Source organism: Emydura macquarii, unplaced genomic scaffold (assembly GCF_026122565.2).
Source record: "Emydura macquarii macquarii isolate MOO-44397 ecotype Brisbane River unplaced genomic scaffold, CSIRO-AGI_Emac_v2 contig_3451, whole genome shotgun sequence".
Lineage (NCBI taxonomy): Eukaryota > Metazoa > Chordata > Testudines > Chelidae > Emydura > Emydura macquarii.
This window is the reverse complement of record NW_027133588.1, coordinates 2,137,053-2,156,309: the sequence shown is the minus strand read 5'-3', so window position 1 is coordinate 2,156,309 and position 19,257 is coordinate 2,137,053. Positions and strand designations below refer to the sequence as shown.

The 19,257-nt window shown below is 47.9% G+C and overlaps 1 long non-coding RNA gene across 2 annotated transcripts; it reads left to right on the top strand.

Moving 5' to 3' along the window:
- The first annotated feature begins 4,645 nt into the window (after positions 1 to 4,645).
- LOC137144385 (uncharacterized) lies at positions 4,646 to 18,955 on the top strand. Of its 2 annotated transcripts, none has more exons than XR_010917388.1 (3): positions 4,646 to 4,686; positions 9,767 to 9,920; positions 17,716 to 18,955. It is a non-coding gene; the product is annotated as an uncharacterized lncRNA (long non-coding RNA). The 2 variants fall into 2 exon arrangements; XR_010917389.1 differs by lacking the exon at positions 4,646 to 4,686 and adding an exon at positions 8,766 to 8,849.
- Positions 18,956 to 19,257: the final 302 nt, after the last annotated feature.

The window sequence follows — 19,257 nt, the reverse complement described above, 5'->3', positions numbered from 1 at the left end:
AGGAAGCCGGATTGAAAATCTTCTCATGGCCAGTGACAAGGCAGCTTAGAGGAAACAGATGAACAATACGCCCAGGAATTTCTCTCTTTGCTGCCTGTGTTTAAAATCTAAAGTTAGAAAGAGAGGAGGGAAAAAATAAAGCTCTGAGGGACAAATTCCACGGTGGGATTGTTGGGATGTACTTTCTGCAGCTCTCTGCCCTGCCTCTCTCCAGTGGATTATAGCAGGCATCCATTCCCATTTCAGCCCCAGGAGACCACTGGCTTAACAAACGGGGGGCATTTACACCTGGGGTTGGGAGGGAAAACGCAGGCGCATCCAAACACTTTTATTCCTGCTTCATGACCCTGCCATGGCATGTCCCAGCCCGCCCCACTTGGTGGGAGATGTGCAGAACTGCTGGTAGCCCCAGAAGAGGCTGTGTCTTGGAGCTCAGCCCACACTATGGAGAAGAGAGGTCTGTTTGCTTCCCACACAGCTGGCTCAGTAGAACCCCTGGTCTGGGTGCCTGCCCTTACTCACCAGTGTGTGAAGGGGGGACAGTGGGGGTGCTTTACTGTAGCTGTCCCAGCCAAGCTTTCTTTTATGGGTGTCATTCCCCACAGGCTGGGAGAGAGAGGACTGGTTGTTATTCCACAGCTGGCCGAGAGGAGTCTGTGCTCCAGGAATCCTTTTCTTGGGACAAGGGGAGAAGAAGAAGACTGGTTGGAGAAACAGCCTTCCAAGGAGAGCCCTATAGGCTGGGAAGCCATCCCAGGGAGATGGGGCCAAAGAGAGGAATGGGTATTTGCTCATAGCTGAGGCTAAGATGCAGGAGCAGGTGAAGGAGAGGATCAGCTGTCTGGAGAAGCAGCCTTCCAAAATGAACTCTGCAGTCCACCTGGGGCAGGAGAGGGCCAGAAGAGGGCCAGATGCACAGACAAGTGACCAGCTAGGAAGAGCCCTGGGCTTTAGGAGCCCAGCTACAGAGAGGGTTCTGTGGCCCTCCCTCCACTGCTTCCTGGGCTTGTCTGGATGGGCCATGCATCAAGAGAAAGTTGTGGTTGCAATGTTGTGAGCTTGCATGGTGCTATGAGAGCTGTTGCTTTGGTCTCAGGGTCTTACATGGCTGGAACCTGAGCCCCAGTCTTTCTGAGTCCCACCCCTGTTTCTTTTATTAAACCCTCTCTTGTCTCGCCTGCACGCACAAGCAGGCTGTGTTGCAGCTCCTCGTAATGGACGGCAAGTGGGACTGATTGCCCAAGTGGTAAATAGATCTTGTGGGCTGTGTGATATAATGAAGCACTCGACCTTTGCCCTGCTGGTTTATTTTGTAATCAGTTCTCCACGACTGATTTATGGGATAATCAATCTCACTCTCTCCTTTCTCCTGGGCTTGGCTCTCTCTGCGCCACGATCCTGGGTGATGACGCTGGCCTGGCATACAGCACCAAGGGACAGGCTCGCTCTCCCGGCTGGGGTAAGGACAGGAAGTGCTATTTACAGCCCTGTCTGCACAATAAATGTTTATTAGCGATCCCTCTTTCCTCTCACCTGGCTGTCCTTCCCGCATTGCCAGTCTACAGTGGGATGGGCCAGACGAGGGGTTCCCGGCACCTCTCTTTGAGTTACACAGCAAATTGTCCTGAATGAAAGGTTTTGATGTTGCATGATAGATTTCTCTCAAATAAATACAAGCCCTCAAACGGCCTTGCTTTTCACAGAGACATTCTGCAAAGGGAACCATTGCCTGAAAAATAAGTTTAGATACCAGTGTAAACTAGTGGTCATGTGATGTGATTCTCTAATGTACACACAAGGCGTCACTGTGTAAGCTTTTCCAAACACCGCAGTGTAAGGCTATGTGGGCTTTACACAGCAGCGTAAATCATGGCTGCCTTAGAGATTTGAGTCAACTCTTCATCTTCGTCACTGTGTGTGGCTTTATCTGCCTGTCCCTCAGGAAAGCGGTGTAAACTGGCAGTAACCTCAGACTGATGTTAATGAGATTTGGCACTTGTGCAGTTTTTATCTTCAAGCCCTTTACAAACATTAGTGGAGTATCCCAGCCCTCCTTTGCCATAGGGACATATTACAAATGGGGAACTAAGGTGTAGGGAGGGGAAGTAACTTGGCCAAGGGCACCCAGTGTCAGAGGCAGGAAAGGAGTCCAGATTCCTAATCCCCTGCACTAACCACTAGCCCACGTGCTCTCCTTTGAAAAATCCTACAGAAACCTCACTGCGCCGCTTGTTGCTGCATCACCAAGTCTGCTTGAGCAATCACTAGAGACCTTGGTGGGATCTCATAAATACGTTACTGTAAGAAAGGAAAAGGAAACAAACAAGGGAGTTGCACATTTAGTGGCTCTCTAATAGAGAGCAGGGCCAGCCAGTCATTGATGGCCCTCGGAGGACAGCCCCAGCCACATTACGGCACTAATTACACCCTGATCGCTGGCTGTCAGAGGTCAGCATGGCTGGGAATGAGGCGAGGAGCTCTGAATCCAGCCAACGTTCCAAATGCAGAGACTCGGCCAGTGGGGACACGAAGAACGAGGGCTGCTGTCTCAGGGTCTGAGCCGTGCTCACTGCAGGCCATGGAAAGAACTCCCGGACTTCCCTGGCTTACGATCAGGCTGTGATGTTATCTACCTTAGCCAGCGCCGGGCACTAAAACCTGCCCCTCTCTCATCCGCTCTTGAGTGTGACACTGCGTAGCATGACCAAGGCAGCCAGGGGGGAACCCAAAACAGGTGCCTTCTATTGACACAGGACCAAGGGGTGGTCAATGGTCTGGTTTAACATGAGCGGAAAGGATATAGTCTGTACCAAGCAGGAGGCTGCGGGGCAAATAGTGTCTCCTCCCTCCTGCCCCACAGGCTGGCAGAATGAGTGAGCAGCATGCCCTTAAAACAGCTGTGCGTGGGGATGGGGGTTACGTGGTTGTGCCGTTTTGTTGTGGGTCTCCTGACTGGATGCGGAGACGGTGAGCCCAAAGGGGATTCTTTAGTCAGGACACGCTCCAGCCCCACAGCTCCCTGGCTAGCAGACAGGGCCTGGCCCAGAAAGCAGTGGGGGCCGGGATTGCTGATGCCAGTCACAGCAATAATATGCGCCCTGTGCAGGTGCGGCACACAGGAATGCTGATAAGAGGCTGCTCTTTCTTTCCTGGACTCTGTCACGTGACATAGGCCAGAGTAAACCAAAGTTAATATCCCCCATCACTGACAGGGGTCATCACAATGATATCGTTAGGGATGTTGGGTTGGAGGAATTTTATTTTCCAGGCAAATTCTGGAGAGGCTGTGAGATGGCCTGAACCAAAACCCAGATCTGAACACCCTGAAAGTTTGGGTCTGGATTTGAACTTGGCAGCTCAGGCCCCTCTTTATTCTGACTGTTTCCATTGAAGGCCTGTAGCTCTGTCCTTCCAGGGCCTGTTCTAACATCTCCCATTCTTACCTGTCAGAAGTGTTTCCTTATATCTATTCTAGACTTGCCATTTCTCCTTGTAATAATACATCATCCTTGGTCAGCCTTAAAGGTCGGTAAGCCCTAAGGGAAGAGAGGAAAGAGCTATAATGTCTCTGGGACTAAAGGTTTGATTTGGACGTAGCCATATTTGTTCAGCCGCAAATTGCTTCTTTAATCAAATCAGTGCAGTTCCTGTTACCGTCTTAGTCCCATTTGTTTGGATCTGGTGAGCACAGCGAGGCTCAGTATTGCTCCTCTTTCCATAGTGCATGTGTCTACACACACAGAGTACAGTCATGGGTCGCAACTGGAGCTGAGCGGGAAATGGTTTTTTCCCATTCTGTGAACATTTTCAGGGTTTCAAAAATTTTTCTATTCTGCAACTGGTTGAAACAGAGATCTTTTGAAACTTTCATGAAAATGAAGCTGGAATAACCAATTGGCTGGTGGTTTGAGACCTCACCTGGGTAATAGGAGACCTAGATGCTAGCCCCTCCTCTGCCAGATTCAGTCCAAGAACTAGAAACTGGGCCTCCTACATCCCAGGTGAGTGTCCTGATCATCTGGCCATTCTGGGGGTGGAGTCTCTCCTTCTGACCAGAAATTCCAGTGTGGATCTGAGAAACCTGTCCTGATTTTTTTGGAGGGGGTGGAGTCAAAACTGGTATTTTTCTGCAAAAAGTTTTGGTTTCCACAAATTGATGTTTTTCCAATGAAAAAATTCTCAACGAGCTTTTACAATCCCTATCTCCCCAAGTATGATGCTGTAGGGATTGGAGATGGGGCTTTAGTGTATATGATCCATGGGTTCAATTCTAAATTAGCGCCTGATGTCGCCCTTGGGAAAGCTCCAGGAAATAAGCAGTATCTACCCAGTGTGACAGTGTGCGGAGCCAGTAAACTCCGTGCTGAGTTGCAGTCCGTTTCTGGAACAGTATGGACTACATGTTGCCCCTTAAGTGGGGATTGGAGCAAAGCACAACTGAGCCTTTGGACGTAAATCATTCCTCCACACCTTATGTTATAATCGGAGGAAAGATAGTACAGCTGATTGATCCCTGTTGTAACTGCACCAAAGGGTCACAGCTGGGGTGAATGGAGCCCAGTGTTTTATCTCATACCTGCTGTGGGAGCCAGACTGAAGTCCATTTCACTCAGCCTTTTCACCTTGCTCCCCTAGAACTGGGACTCTGTTACACCCTCTGCCCCCCTGGGTGCTGCCTCTGTCCAGGTGAGGACTAGAAGGACAAAAATTTATGGAGTTTGGGATATTTGGGTGTGTTCTGATGTTATCAACTGAGCCCATTCAGCTGTCCCTTGTGAGAATGGTCTAGCTGGGCAGGCGTGTTAACTGGAGGAGTTTTCCTTTGTGTTAGAGCCCTGCAAATCTGCAGATATCCATATCTGGGGATATCTGCATCTGTGGATGCAGTTGTATTGTTTGCGGATCGGATGCGAATCCAAATTTTTGTATCCACGCTGAGCTTTATTTTATGTGTCTTGGATGTGCTCACAGCTAGGGAGGAGATGGTACTGTGCCCCCAGAGGGAGATCACTGGTGCCCAGAGATTTGTGTCTAGTTGACACTTTACCAATATGTATTGAATCAACTTGGAAAGTTCCATTTTTTGAATGCTGGTCGCCAATACGTTTAGAAATGTGGGCATACATGAAGGCAGCAGTGATTTCCCCTGGGCGGAAAGAGGCCCCTTCCTTTGTAATCACATGCTTGAGACTTTGTTTTTGGAATAGCCATTATGGTGTTTGCCAAAAAATGAGCTTGTGTGTGTTTGTTCTATCTGCTTGACAATGGTTAAACAGCTGCTCTGCTGTGATCTCTGTTTATTATGCTAATTGCCATCATCTCATGGTTGCCTTGTGCTTCCCTATATCTGTTTGCTGCATCCACCAGTTGTTTCTCATCATATCGAGGCCCCCAGCCTGGAAAGACTTACGCATGTGCTTAACTTCATGCCCCATGAGGAGTTCCCCTTAAGTCAGTTTCAATAAGATGGCACATGCATAAAGCTAGGCAGCTCTCCTCAGGGTCAGGGCCTTAGGTTTCAAGCTCTTCAGAGGCCATGACTGTCCTTTTATTACATGCGTTACAGCCCGTGCGAAGGGCTGGAGATCATTAGATTCATACTTAGAGCTGTGAAGGCTTTCCCTGTTGTCACAGTGACACCTGCTGGTGTAGTCAGTTGCAGATTGCCCTACTGCTCCTGTGATTCCTGATCTTGAATCCAGAGCTGACCAGTTGCTGGCTTTCCCATCACCACAGTGTCATCTGCTGGCAAAAGCAGCACTGACCCTCTGTGATATCCTTGCTCAGAGCTGCAGCAGAGTCTGGTATTTAAAGTCAAAGCTCATCAGCTTCCAGACTGGCACCTGTCTGTGGCAGAGAGAGGAGCTGACGAGTGACTGGTTTGTTCCAGCGCTGTCATAGAAGCACCTGCTGCTGATTGGATGCAAGCCTTCCCCACTGTCACAGCAGTAGCTGCCGCTGTGGGCAAAGCCCAGACCTCTGGACCATCCCTTGTGACGTGGGACTGCCCTCATTTTAGGCCAGAATTTATGTCTGTCCCAGGCAGCCCAGAAGTTATTTCACTTTTATTATTGTAAATTATCTGCCCCATAAATATTGACTCATAAAGCTGAGGTTATAGACGGTGGTATTTATGTGAAGGAAATTGATTCCACTCCGTTTAAAGCCACTCGGGTTGTTATCGCCCTTGTTATTTTCTGAAGGCCAGGCCCATTGCTACAGGGCTGCAGCTTTCTGAGCCGTCTATTTTAGGGCTTTGCCTGAGATTACTTCCCACACTTGGCCCTCAGCAGGGTGACAGGTGGGCAGCGCTTGGCAGCTGCAGACTTCCCCATGGTGTCAGTGGCATCTATTGGTCATGGCAGAACAGATCAGCTGGAGCCAATGAATGCTCAGGTACCATGGTGATGGGGGCAGTGTAAGAACCTAAATGGAAGAGACTAGAACAGCTGCAGGCTCCTCAGAATGACGGTCCCAGTGACTGTCCACGCACCCAGGCCCCTACACTGAACGAAGCTCATCCCAGCAGTGGCTTGCCCCTCACTTCTACCCGTGTCTAAAGGCAATCTCAGGCTTTGAGAGCTGGTCCACGCCCCAATGAGCACAAGCACAAGGGTCTAGCACACGCACGAGCCTTAACTCCCCGTGCGGCCCCCTGAAAAGACTGTTCAGTTTGACGCTGGAAGTTCTTAAACTGGGATTTAAGTTTAATTACATATTGATTACACAGAACAAAGGTGCAAAGGAGCCGGGTCTGTTAGAGCCTGATGGAATTTCAATTCTCTGCCCCCCTTCCACTCCCTGCCATTGTTTTACAATATAGATAAAGTCTAAATAAGCACAACATTAGTGCAGTTTATTTAACAGCACTCGGGAAGTTGACATGCAGCGGGCAGCCCTGGTGCATCATCACTGGGGAGGGCAGAACGGCAGGTTTCCCCACACCCACAGTTAACCTACTGGTGAGGACAGGCCAGATTATCCACGGGCTTCCCCTGCAGCCACATTGACACCCTTTGCCAGCTGCTGGTGAGGGCAGATCAGATCAGCTCTAGGCTTCCCACAGAGACACAGCAGCACCTGCTAGCGAGGGCAAAACTGATCAGCAGTAGGCTTTCCCCTCCCACTGCTCTTGCAGTCACTGCTACTGTTCAGAGCATGGCTGAGAGTTTCCCCCATGCTCCCAGGGAGGCTTGCTGCGGGTCTGAGCCATAGATTTGCTGTGTCCTGGTTCCAAATGTGGCAGAGCTGATCCTCCGTAACCCTGTGTCATGAGGGTGACTGAGGGGCTCATGAGCATCCGAGGCCATTGCTGATGGCAAGCCACAGCGGCAGCCTTCTGCACCGTGCTAGTGCAAGATGCGGGATGTGATGTTCTCAGGACATGGAGCCTCTGTCTGTGAGGTAAGTGTAGGGGAAGATTAAAATGCATTGGTGCCTTCATCTGCCATGATGGATTTGTCCACCATGTCATATCAGCATTCATTTTTATTTATATGAGGCTAAAGTCAGTCCAATTTGGAAATCAACTTGTCTAAGAAGCTCCCCTCAGATCCCATTAGCCTCATGTAGCTTTTCTGTTCATTTTTGCTAATACTATTCAGAAGGCTGACTACAATAGCAGCTCTCCAAGTGGTTAACCCATTCTTCGCTGAGCGCCGACAATGGTGGCAGCTTGTAGCTAAGTGATGCCAGGCAGAGTCCAGGTGGTGGAGAGGGGGATTCACAGCTAGAGAATCCTACTTCCCAGCCAACACACGAATGGTGCGGCAAGTCCTTTCATCCTGGCCTTCTCAACTGGGAACAATGGGTGTGCACAGCGTTGGCGGGGGAGCCTCTGTATGTCCTGGGTCTGGTCAGCAGTGGGAGCATTAAAATTGTGTGTGCAAGGCTGGGCCGGGAAAGCGCCTCCATCTGCAGCACTTGTGCCTGTTTCCATCACTTTGTGGGAGTTGGATAAAGGTGGTGCAGCTAGACAGGGAGGCTGGGGGCTGAGGAGGGGGCATTAAATTAGAAGGAAACATTGGAGATGGATGGGAAACAGTAGGAACAACGGGAAGTAAAGTCAAGAAGACCGAAGTTAGATTTACTAGAAGCAACCAAAGGAGGAGTCCCTAATTCTGGGGCAGTCAATTTCTTTTTGTCCAGATCCAAGTTTCTTCTTCAGGATATAGCAAAGGTCCAGATGCTGGAGAAAATAATAATAATAATAAAATAATAATAATGATAAAAAGATTTCGGAGTTTGTTCGAAAGCATCTGACAGTCTGGATTTGGCTCAGGGCCTGCCTATTGACTAGCCCTGCCTTAATTCCCATGCTGTCATTAATACAGAGCTATCTCTGGCTGCTCCCAGAGGCCTTCAGGGACTGTGCCCAGCTAGGACCCAGTGGTGCAACCCTGACTTGTACTGAGTACTTACTCATGCACGTAGTCCCACTGACTTCCCCTTGTCTCTCAGGTGCATGAGTTCTTGCCAGCATAAGCGAGAATGTCAGGAACGAGTTCTGAATGGGCGGAAAGTGAGGTTCCAAATGGGGAATCTGAGGTGCTCACCCCATCATCATGGCCTTACGTCTGTGCCTGGCGGTACTGCCAACCCCATCAGGATCTCTGGGCAGGAAGGGCATCTTTCCAGTGCAGGGTGGTAGAAGAGGTGTGTGTGTTTGTGTGGGAAGGGGGGGTGAGGTCACATGTCTCCCCATTTCTGCCAGGGTTTGCCAGCCCCACTTGGTCACATGGTGTGGCCAGGCCCCCTTCTGAGATATAGCTGCCGGAGCTGCACCCCCTGGGGAGAAGCAGGAGCAACAGCTGGGAGCTACAGGGAGAGTCTGCTGCTTTCCAGGAGGGGTATGTGTGACCTGAGCTGTTCCAGGCGTGGCCAAACCTTTACATTGTGCCCCCCCATTATCAGCAGGTATGGGTCATCTTCACCATTGGAGAAAACCTGCCAGCTTTGAAAATCGGCAGCTGGGCTGGAGAAGGAGCAAAGTGGAGCTGACTTCTGTTCTGTTTACGAGGCATTATTTAAATAACATCCCCACTGACCCAATACAGGCGCTGAAAGGTCCAATTAAAGTGGGGAGAAAAGATAAGGCGCAGGGCAGAAATAATCGTGGAGCAGAAGCAAGAGCAATTGCTAACAATAAAAACATTCTTCTCTGTGCCATTGTGTTGGCACAAAAAGCTTCCCCCAAACACGCTAGCAACAGATTTGCAGCTGCCCCGTCTCCTTTATTTTTATTATTTATTCAAATAGGCTGATACCGTGTGACTGTAATTAAAAGAAGAAAAATACACACAATAATAGATGTTTTAAATGGCAATGCACTGGATGCAACGAAGCAAGAACATGTTAAATATTTATTATTGCCAGTCTGCAGGGGGAAAACATTAAAATTATTTAGCCTGGGAAAAGCATTTTAATTATTTAATCCAAGGGGAAAAATGATCAAAAAACAAAAGCAACACCGGCACCCCTCACCCACAAACAAACGATACTATAATGTAATGTTGGGTTAATATCTGAGTGGGACGAAAGCCTGGAAATTCAGAGTTAAGGGCACGGTCAATTTTCCACTAAGATCAGTAGGAATCTTTCCATTGATTTCAATGAGAAGTGGATCAGGCCACATGATACCAACAGCGGTCTTAACTTTGCCCCTTTGTATTACAATAGTCTTTTATTGGATGAGCTCACAGCATATAAGGTTAGATTCTCCTCCAATGTGCCCTTATTTTACACCATGTAATTCCATTCTGTGCAGGTGGTCCTGATTTACAGCGATGTAAGTGAAAGGAGAGACAGGCTCACAATGCAAGTGAGAATCCTCTACGTCATTCCATGGGGATTCTGCCTCTTGTTGAAATAGCCATGGGATCTGCAGAAGACCAGGACAATCAAAGCTTATAGAAGATAAGGTAAAGAGCTCACTTGATTGTGCTCTGTAAGTACTTATGTAGGAAGAAGAGGCATAACAAGATTCAATGTCTGGAGGTTGAAGCTAGACAAAGTCAGAGGTGAAATAAGATGCAAAATGCTAACAGTGAGATTAATTACCCACTGGAACAAGTTACAAAGGAATGTGCGGCATTCTCCATCACTGGAGATATTTAAAGGTGTCTGGGTGTCTTTCTAAAAGATACCTTGTAGCTCAACCACAAGTTATTGGGCTGGGTGAAATTCTCTGGCCTATGCTGTGCTATGTGACTAGATGATCGCCATGCCTCTTCTCATCGTAAAACCTGTGAATGAATCCACACTGAATCTTTTTGCCTTTGGACCAGCTTTGGTCCCTGTACCCCACCCAGCCGCACAGCTCCTTTGTAACTACTCTATTAGAGATCTTATCTTCCACCAGGGATTTACTGGTTGTTGTTTGTATTATAATAATGCTAGGGACCCCAGCCATGTTTGGGACCCCATTGTGCTAGTACTGTACACACAGAATAAGGGACGGTCCCGTCCCGTCACGTATTGCATGCTAGGTAACAACAGGAAAGCACTCCACATTTCTAAAACTAAACTGACTCTTGTGAACTACTGAGAGATGCTGCAATTGCATCTAGCACTCCAGCCATCTGCACACAGACTGGCTTCCTAGTGCCTCCTGCAAACTCTTCCCTCCTGCATCCTGTGCTCCTCCCTCCAAGTTCCATGCAGGTTAGTACATCTTTCCTTTTAACAGTTTTTGTTGTGGTTGTATCTTTTGTGTAAGCATTTGCTGACTTGCTGGGGCCAGAGGTTACAAGTTCCTGGTTCACCTTAAGGACATGCCCATTACCACCAGCCCTGCTGCCTGTTAGGCCTCAGAGTCCTTCAGGTGTCTTCAAACCAGGCTCCCACTTCTTGTATGTGTTATCACTTTTGCTTCCATCCTGTTTCTACCTTCATTCTTTAGGTGACAGCCTGTTGGTCCTCTGTGTTGCTTGTTTCTTCTGACTCTCTCATGTCAGGCCAGCTGATGGCTGAAGCTATGTCCTCCTGGCCCTAGCCCCCACCCTGTCTGTCTAGGTGCACCATTAGCTGTGACCGTGGAGTTGCTCTCATTAAAAGTGAACAGGTCTGTTCCAACTTTTCCTGTGCTCAGGATTTCATGTGTCTGTACAGTCTCCTTCTTTGCCTATGGCTGTATTCCCTGTCCATGTTCCAGGTATACTCTCCATTGGCATTCTTGCCTGGCCAGTAGATATACTCGCTGGATCTCAGGCATCCCTTTATCCCCAGCTGTGAAGCGTCTCTTGTCTCATGATGGCAGCTCTTAAATCTGCTGGGATTGCTGCTCAATTGCTTTCAACAAAATCCCATCTTGCGCACACAGTTCATCCCTGACCTGGTCCTTGCTCCTTGCGATCTGGCCAACCCTGGAGTATGAATCTGCAAGGCATGCCCGGCTCTGCCACTGGTAGTGACGGTCCTGGACAATACCTTATCTTCGCATCATAGCACAGGAGTCTCAATAACAGTTGTAGTCGCTTGGGTGCACTCAGCAGTGGCTTCTTCAGGGTGCTTCCTAATGGCTTGTGCCCAAAGATGAACTGATGGAACCATTCAATTTCAAAGAGCACAGCCCAGGGCTCCTTCTGTTAGAGCATATCCCTTTTCTGTGTCTGTCAAGGCTCTTTTCTGCAGTGTGTGTACATTGAGAGTCTTTGGATCTGCTAGTCACACTGCAGATACCCCTCTCTTCAATGGTAGTCTTTGCACCCTCAATCACTGTAGTTCATGCTGCTTTTTTTTCTTCTTGGGGTAGCTGTGAGATTGGGGCACAAACAGTAGTGTCTGTTTCCCACACCCCTTGCACTAGTGTCTGGGCATTATTCTTTCTGCCTCTCATGCTGCTTTCCAGAGTACATAACTGGACCATAAATTCTTGATTTGTCTCTGTCCTGCTTCCTGGGTTCCTTTAGCTTGAGCCTGTGTACTCATTCCACTATAGTTGCTATCACTGTTTTGAACCTTTCCCTGGAAGTTCAGCTGTTCTTGCTATTTAGAGGCATTTTCTAGGTGCAGATCTGTTTCTCTGAGCAATCTCTGCTGTAGGCTGGAATCGAGTCCCACAAATGATCCTGTCTCTAATTAAGGAATCTTTTGTCTCCAAAGTTATATGTGGACTCCAGAGTTCTCAGATCAGTAACGTATCTATACCCTCTTCTGCTTTTTGCTGTTGGGTAAAAAGACAGTGTCTCTCTACTGTCTCGTTCTGTCTTGGGTCACAATAGACATCAAACTCCTTTATTCGCTATTTCAGGCATGATTCCTGGCAACAGAGTCTCACTCACTTCTTCTCATGTTTCTTGCACTGGATAATAACAGGAAAGGACTCATGTTTTTGGAACTAAACTCTTTTTTAATGAAGAGAACTATTTACAGAGGTGTTGCAGCATTGCAGGTAGCATTCCAACCATGTGTACATAGATTGGCTTCCTCGTGTGGGTTGCTATAGTCCCTACTCCAAAGAGCTTTACCCTGAGGACCTCTGAGGATGTTATGCAGACAAAGGGCTGGATAGTTGCTATATTAGCACTTCTAGTTCAAACTGGAAACGGGAAATAAGAAACTTCCAGCTGATACAAACGTATTAGAACCTTTAACGTAAATTGGGATCTAGAAATAGCTAATCATTTTCTGGGGGAGGAGGGGCCGTTATTTTTTCCTATATCCCACTTTAACAATCCCTCATTATTAGCCACTGAGAACAGGAGCTTAGACTGAAAATGCCATCCCAGCCCTAACTGTAACAATCAAAGCAGCTAAGTAATAAGTGTGTCTTGGCAAGACAAATTGCAATGCTTGATGTGAATGGCAGTATCCAAGGGAGTAAGCATCAAATGAAGGATTATCCTTATTTGTGAGGAGCCTATTCTAGCAAGAAATTGAATGAGGGCCATCTGCAAACAAAAGCAGAATGGCTACCTATGGAGTTATGCTTGAGAACCTGCTTTTTCCAACACTAGTTATTTTATTTGATACTTGAATTCAACAGTCAGACACACAAAATGCTACAGAATCTATGGATTGTTTTATCCTTCTAGAGGTCTTGCATGTCAAGCTTAAACCTGCTTAATGTTGAAGTCTAGACGACATCAGGCATTTTCAGATTGGTACAGCCCTACTTTATCAGGTGGTCATATACTGGACTGGATCCTGAGCTGCGGTTTAGGAATGGCTGACGTTGCTCAGGAAGGGTGTACAAAACTGACTGTAAGTCATCTTTGTGTTCCCCTGAACTTCTAGCTGTTCAGGAATTGGTCAAGTCTTTGGAGTAAATTAGAGCAACCTAAGGGCTGCTCTAATTTATGACTGCTATTAAGGGGCTGCGTCAGCAGCCAGGGATCGGGTGGTCATAAAGGACCCCTGACTGTGGCCACGCTCCCTACACCAGAGGAATAAATGCTCCTAGGGAGGCTCTATGCTACCCAAGGATCCTTCTGCACTTGTGAGATCTTCTGGTGGGTAGATATGCTGGCTTTAGGGCAGTGCTGGGCTGCTGAAGAGGGAGAATCAGGCAATTGCCTTCTCAGTTGTGACTAGTTATGATTCCCTTTATGTATTCATCCCCCAGCTGCACTACCCAGGAGTGATTTCCATGGGCATGATTTCCATTTGTTCCATCATTGGCTTTACAGCTTCGGAAATTGCCGTGCAGGCGACAAGTTGAGAAGTCAAGGAATTTTGCTCTAGCAGTGAAAGGGTGTTGAGCAGCACTCCCACACAGGGTGAAATCCTGCCCTGGCCCCTTTGATCAACATGAGTTTTTTGATGTTGACTTTAATGAGGCCAGGAGTTCACTCCCAAAGTCTAAGCTCTACGCAGTCCACATTAATCTGAGTGTTACCAAGAGTGATGTTCCACTCCGAAAGATGGCTAACGCCAGTCATCCCTCAGCCCTAAGCTCTTTACACTCCTGATAAGAAAGTTGACTTGAATATCTGGTGGTATGAGAGTGATTTTGGTTGTCTCCTTGTCCAGCCTTCAACCCCTGTCTGTTTACCTCACCTGCCACGTCTTGTGATTACCATGAGCTGTGTAAATGGGAGCTCTCTGGCGAAGGGAATTTCTCTAGCATTTGTTTATGTAGCATCTAGCACAGTGGGGCCCATATTGTTGATCAGGGCCTCTGGATACCCTGTAGCACAAATAAAATCCAATAAGAACAGGTCAATATCATTAGCCTAAGTGTTTACATGAATCACTGAGAAAATTCTGAGCAAGCTGAATGCATGGTTTTTAAATGGTCACATAACAAACACTCTCAGCCAGTTTTCTCCAGCTAAAGTCCAGTGTGCATGTTCCCGATTCCAGGTTTGGTCCAAGTTGAGTTTGACCTTTGCTGTTGGGTTGAACCCAGACCAGATTGGTAGTGAGTGACCAAAACTCATTGCCATGTGACAGCTGCTTTGATGATCGATGTGAAGGGAGTTGGTGGCCTTTCGGCCAATTCTTAGTGGATAATTGTCTAAATCACCACAACCATTGCACAACAAGCACTGACTGGTACTCCACTCAGTAGTTTCAGACGACAGGCCAAAGACTGTGGGAAAGCTTGCTCTGCCACAGTCCATTACTGTTATCCTGCTCTGGAAATAAATAGAGGGTCTTGATTCAAGCCAGAACCTTTCCACAACAACTAGTGTCTCTTTGCACAGTTGATCACACCAGCCTGAGCATCTTTTCTGAATGACCTTCAGCTTGCAGAGTGGGACAGACAGCAGAGGGAATTCCTGTGGCTGACAGATGAGAGATGAGTGCGAAGAGATCCCGGTGAAGAGAGATGGAGTAGTTCTTGTGGGCTGATGTAGGACAGGGACAGGTCTCATAGACTCTTAAGGTCAGAAGGGACCAAAATGATCATCTAGTCTGACCTCCTGCACAATGCAGGCCACAGAACCTCACCCACCCACTCCTGTAATAAACCTAACCTATGACTGAATTATTAAAGTCCTCAAATCATGGCTTAAAGGCTTTAACGTACAGAGAATCCACCAGCAAGTGAGCCGTGCCCCATGCTACAGAGGAAGGCAAAAAAAGCCCAGAGCCTTTGCCAATCTGCCTTGGGGAAAGATTCCTTCCCAACTCCAAATATGGCGATCAGTTAAACCCTGAGCATGTCGGCAAGACTCACCAGCCAGACACCCAAAAAAGAATTCTCTGTAATAACTCAGAACCCACCCATCTAAGGTCTTACTGTGAGGATGGAATTCCTGGATAGTCTGGTTGAAGATCACTTGGGACAAACTCCAGTAGGAAGCTCCCTGACCTAGGGAAGTGAAAATTCCCTTCTCTACTCGCAACCTGGCAATACTGCCAACTTAGTGCACTCCTCTCCATTGTTGCAATGGCAACTATTAACAAAAGCAGCCCCTCCCACCGATGCCCAAACAAATCCAGTCCAAATACTCAATCCCCCCGCCCTCGAACCGTCACAGACGAAGAAAGCCCTTACGCCATAAATCAAATTTGGAGGCATAGAGGTTCCATAAACAAGCTTATTTTCTGAAGCCAGGGCCCATTATGTTATCTGTCACTTTATTGGGGTTTCTGAGCCATTTATTTTTATGTATATACATCGTAGCTGGTGAGTGGCGTTGGGCTGAGAGTATAAAACTGACAAGACATGGTAGCGGAGTGTGAAAACTGTCAGCAAAGCAGCAGCCTGTGAAATTAACATGATATGGAAAGCGTCAATGTTTATTTACTGGAAATATCTGGATGGAATGCACAGGCAGCAGAGGGCGGCCGTCTCGTCTCATCATGGTGTGGGGAGGGGCCTGCCAGAGGATGACAATGATTACATCGGAATTGCCTGCCTGGATCAGACCACCACGTCCAGGATCATTTCTCTCTGGCAGTGGCCATCACCAGAGGCATTGGAGAGAGGGGAAAGAACCCCACAGTGGATAGCTAATGCATGGGAATGCTGACTAATTTGGTGGGTGGAAACCCTAAAAGACAGCTATACTTGGGGGGCCTCCTAAAGCCATCTATGTTATCATCAGTGTGATACTGGTGAGGCACAGGGCCTGACTCTCCCTTTGAAATCAATGGATGTTAGCTGCCTAAGTAGCTTTGTGTATTTCACCCTAAATGGCTGCTGTGTTCCACCTGAGTGGAGGCTGCTTGGCAGCAGTGGGAGAAGAGCGGCGCAGCTAGTACGCAGGTGGTTGAGTGGTTTGGGATCTCGGATGAAAGGCCCTGCATAAATGCCAGTTCAACTCCACTCTCAGCGAACACACCAGGCTATTGCAATGGTATCACTGATGCTGGCCGTGCAGTGCAAATCCATACAGCATGTGGGATTGGCACAACTTTTACACACCAGCTGGCCAGGCCTGATACTTGCCTTTTCCTAGGTGGCCAGCCTGCCAGAGTGGGCAAGCTCCAATGGCCCAACAGAGAGGGGAAGGGACTTGCCTAAGGTCACCCACTAGGCTGGCAGACCCAGGAAGAGAAATCAGGTCTCCTGAGTCCTAGTCCAGTGCATTATCTGCTGTACCAAACCACCTCCTTAACCTGGCATCATTGAGACGAGTATAATTTCTGCATTATGAGATGCAAACAGACACTGGGTCCCACTGCCTGGCACCTTGAGATGCCATTGACACTTGGGCAACGTGTGTGCCAAATACTGACATTCCCATTCAGAAGGGTTTTATGCTGGCTTTGCCCTGCAGCTAACCGGTTACGTCAAGGGCTTTTTCACACCCTGGCCAGCCCAGGGTCGCAGGTGCAGAAAGATGGTGTAGAGTCACCATTTCCACCTCAGCCCCTTGCACCGGCCCAGCGAAGGACTGAGCCCCTCAGTATGCACGCGGAGTGTTTGCGTGCACTGTAGAGAAGGCATCTAGGTCTGAGGGGGAAGGGTTGGGTGAGTAGCGTGTGTATGAAGCAGGGTAGGTTTGAGTGGGTGTCTGAAAACTGTTTGTATTGGTACATCAGCAGCCCTGGGCAGCCCCACCAGAGGGGCTGTTGAAGAGAGAATGTCTGTAACATCAACAGATATCCCCTGCGCTAAGGGTAGGTAGGGAGAGCAGATATGGAGCAGTAGCAGTGGATAGTTTCCCTTGTGCATCGACTGCTGGAGATACACAGTACGTCCATGATCAGCATTAGAGGTGGGCAAATGGCAACTGGGACAGACATTTAATTCAGGTCTGCTAAGACCTGCCAAAACCCAGATGCTTATCCAAAAATCACCACCCTCTTTGTATCAGAAATTGTCTGCAGCTCTGGAGAGAATTGCCTCACATCTGGGATCCCAGCCTGGTTCTGGTTGGGCTCCAAATAGCCTGGCACTGTGCTAGTTCCACTTCTGCTCTGGATGGAATCAGGAAGTGCAGAGGATCATGGGAAGGGAGGAGGGAGAAATCAAGGAAGCAAAAATTAACCAAACCTCACCAAGAAAAAGCTTTGGGCTTGGCTCACATTTCGCCTTCACCAACAGCAGTGGCAAGCCACTCCCAGCCAACTGCACAAGAGAGCCCATCTGGTGGCAGCCGCAGCAGCACACCAGCTGAGGGCTGTGAGACTGTGGCTTACAGGAAGGTATTTTTACATCTTAAGACTGCAAGTCCTGACACTTCAGCGGGAAATTTCCTAAAGATGCTTTGCTGCCTGCTTGAAAGTGAAATGTGCGACTTTAATCCTCTGGCTATTCTCGCACTCTCAGAGGAGCAAATTCCCTTCTCTTGTTTGACTCACAGTTTCTCTTTTCAGCAGGCTGAAAGCTCGTGTAGAGGCATCCCCAGTGCAGGAAGGCCCTTTGGACCCTTCTCCTTTTCAGCAAGTAAAAATAGACGACTCCTGCCTGATTGATCTGCTGCCTTCCAGCTTTTCAAGGAGCGGATCTTCTTCTGTGACAGTCTCCCCCCTGGTTGGGGGCCTGGTAAATCGGCTGTTAAAGGGCAAGGAGCAGCTGTTAATCATTTAAAAATAGGAAGCCTGATTCTTAATTTCACCAAGTCCTCTTTACATTGCTCCAGCTGCCTTCTTGCCGCCACCATGCTGCTGCAATGATGTATACGAGAATTAGGCCCATGAATCTTTCTTGGAAGGGTCGCTGCTCAGTCTCATCCCGCTGCCTTCGGAAAGACCCCACTGTGAGCAGTCCCACATTGCCACTCTACCCTGGCCTGGAAAAGAGCCAGCACTGAAAGGACTAAAACACCTCAGGACTGACCCACTCTGGGTATGGCTGAGGTCCATGCACTGCAGCCGCATGCTCTTCTGTTTCTCTACGCTGAGCCACTTATTGACTAGAAATCTAATCTCATTGCATCACACATAATTGGTTTGCCCTGTCTCTCTCTAGCTGCCTTCCTTCCCTGCTTGCTGCCCCTCCTGTTTTCATGTCATAAGCACGTTTAGCTAGGAGCCTTGATAAAAGAGGCCATGAGCATGATTGCTGTAGAAAAGCACCCAACTTTCCTCTTTCAGCTTCTAAATCCAAATGACAAGAAACAGAGGAAAACAATTTTCCAAACCCATGGCTGAGTGCCAGCTCTGATAAAAGGCCATAATTAATCTCCCCAGCTTTATTAGAATATCATTACAATTAACTGAGCAATCTTCTGTTGATCAAAGCCGTTGTTCCCCAGAGTAGAGAAGACTGGTGCTGACGGAACGTGCACGTGCAGAGTTCAGTATGGATTGCGCACTTGTTAATGTAGTCTAGATCCGATCCCTACAGCACGTCTGCCCATCACCCTTCCAGGAATCAAGATGGGAGTGTTAGGAATCCATACTGAGGAGAGGAGCTGGGCGACATATTTTGGACAGAACTTTTTTTCACCAGAAAATGCATGTTTGGGTCAACTGAATTCATGTGCAATTTACCAAATTGTTTTGACTGAAACCATCCCCCAAAAAGTCAGAAACATTTTTTTTTTTTTTTGAAGATGACTTTTTGTTTTTAATTTTTACTTTATTCTTAAAAAAAAAAAAAAAAAAGGTTAAAAAACCCCATGAAAGCAAAATGTTTCCTTTCATTTCCAGCCAAACAAAACATTTAATTTGATGCCAAATAATTTGGGGGGTGGGGGGGCTTCATTTATTTGAAAATTTTTCATTTTGGATCTGCGTGAAACAAATTTCTTTTCATTTAGCCACTGAACTGAAAAAATGGTTATTCGTGCACAGCTGTACATGGGTGAGCATATTGAGAGGCAGTGTGGCCTAGTGGGTAAGACCAGGAGGCTTCCTTCAGAGTTTAAGCCCAGAACGGACCATTGTCCCAGGAACAGAACTGTGCCTTGAGGC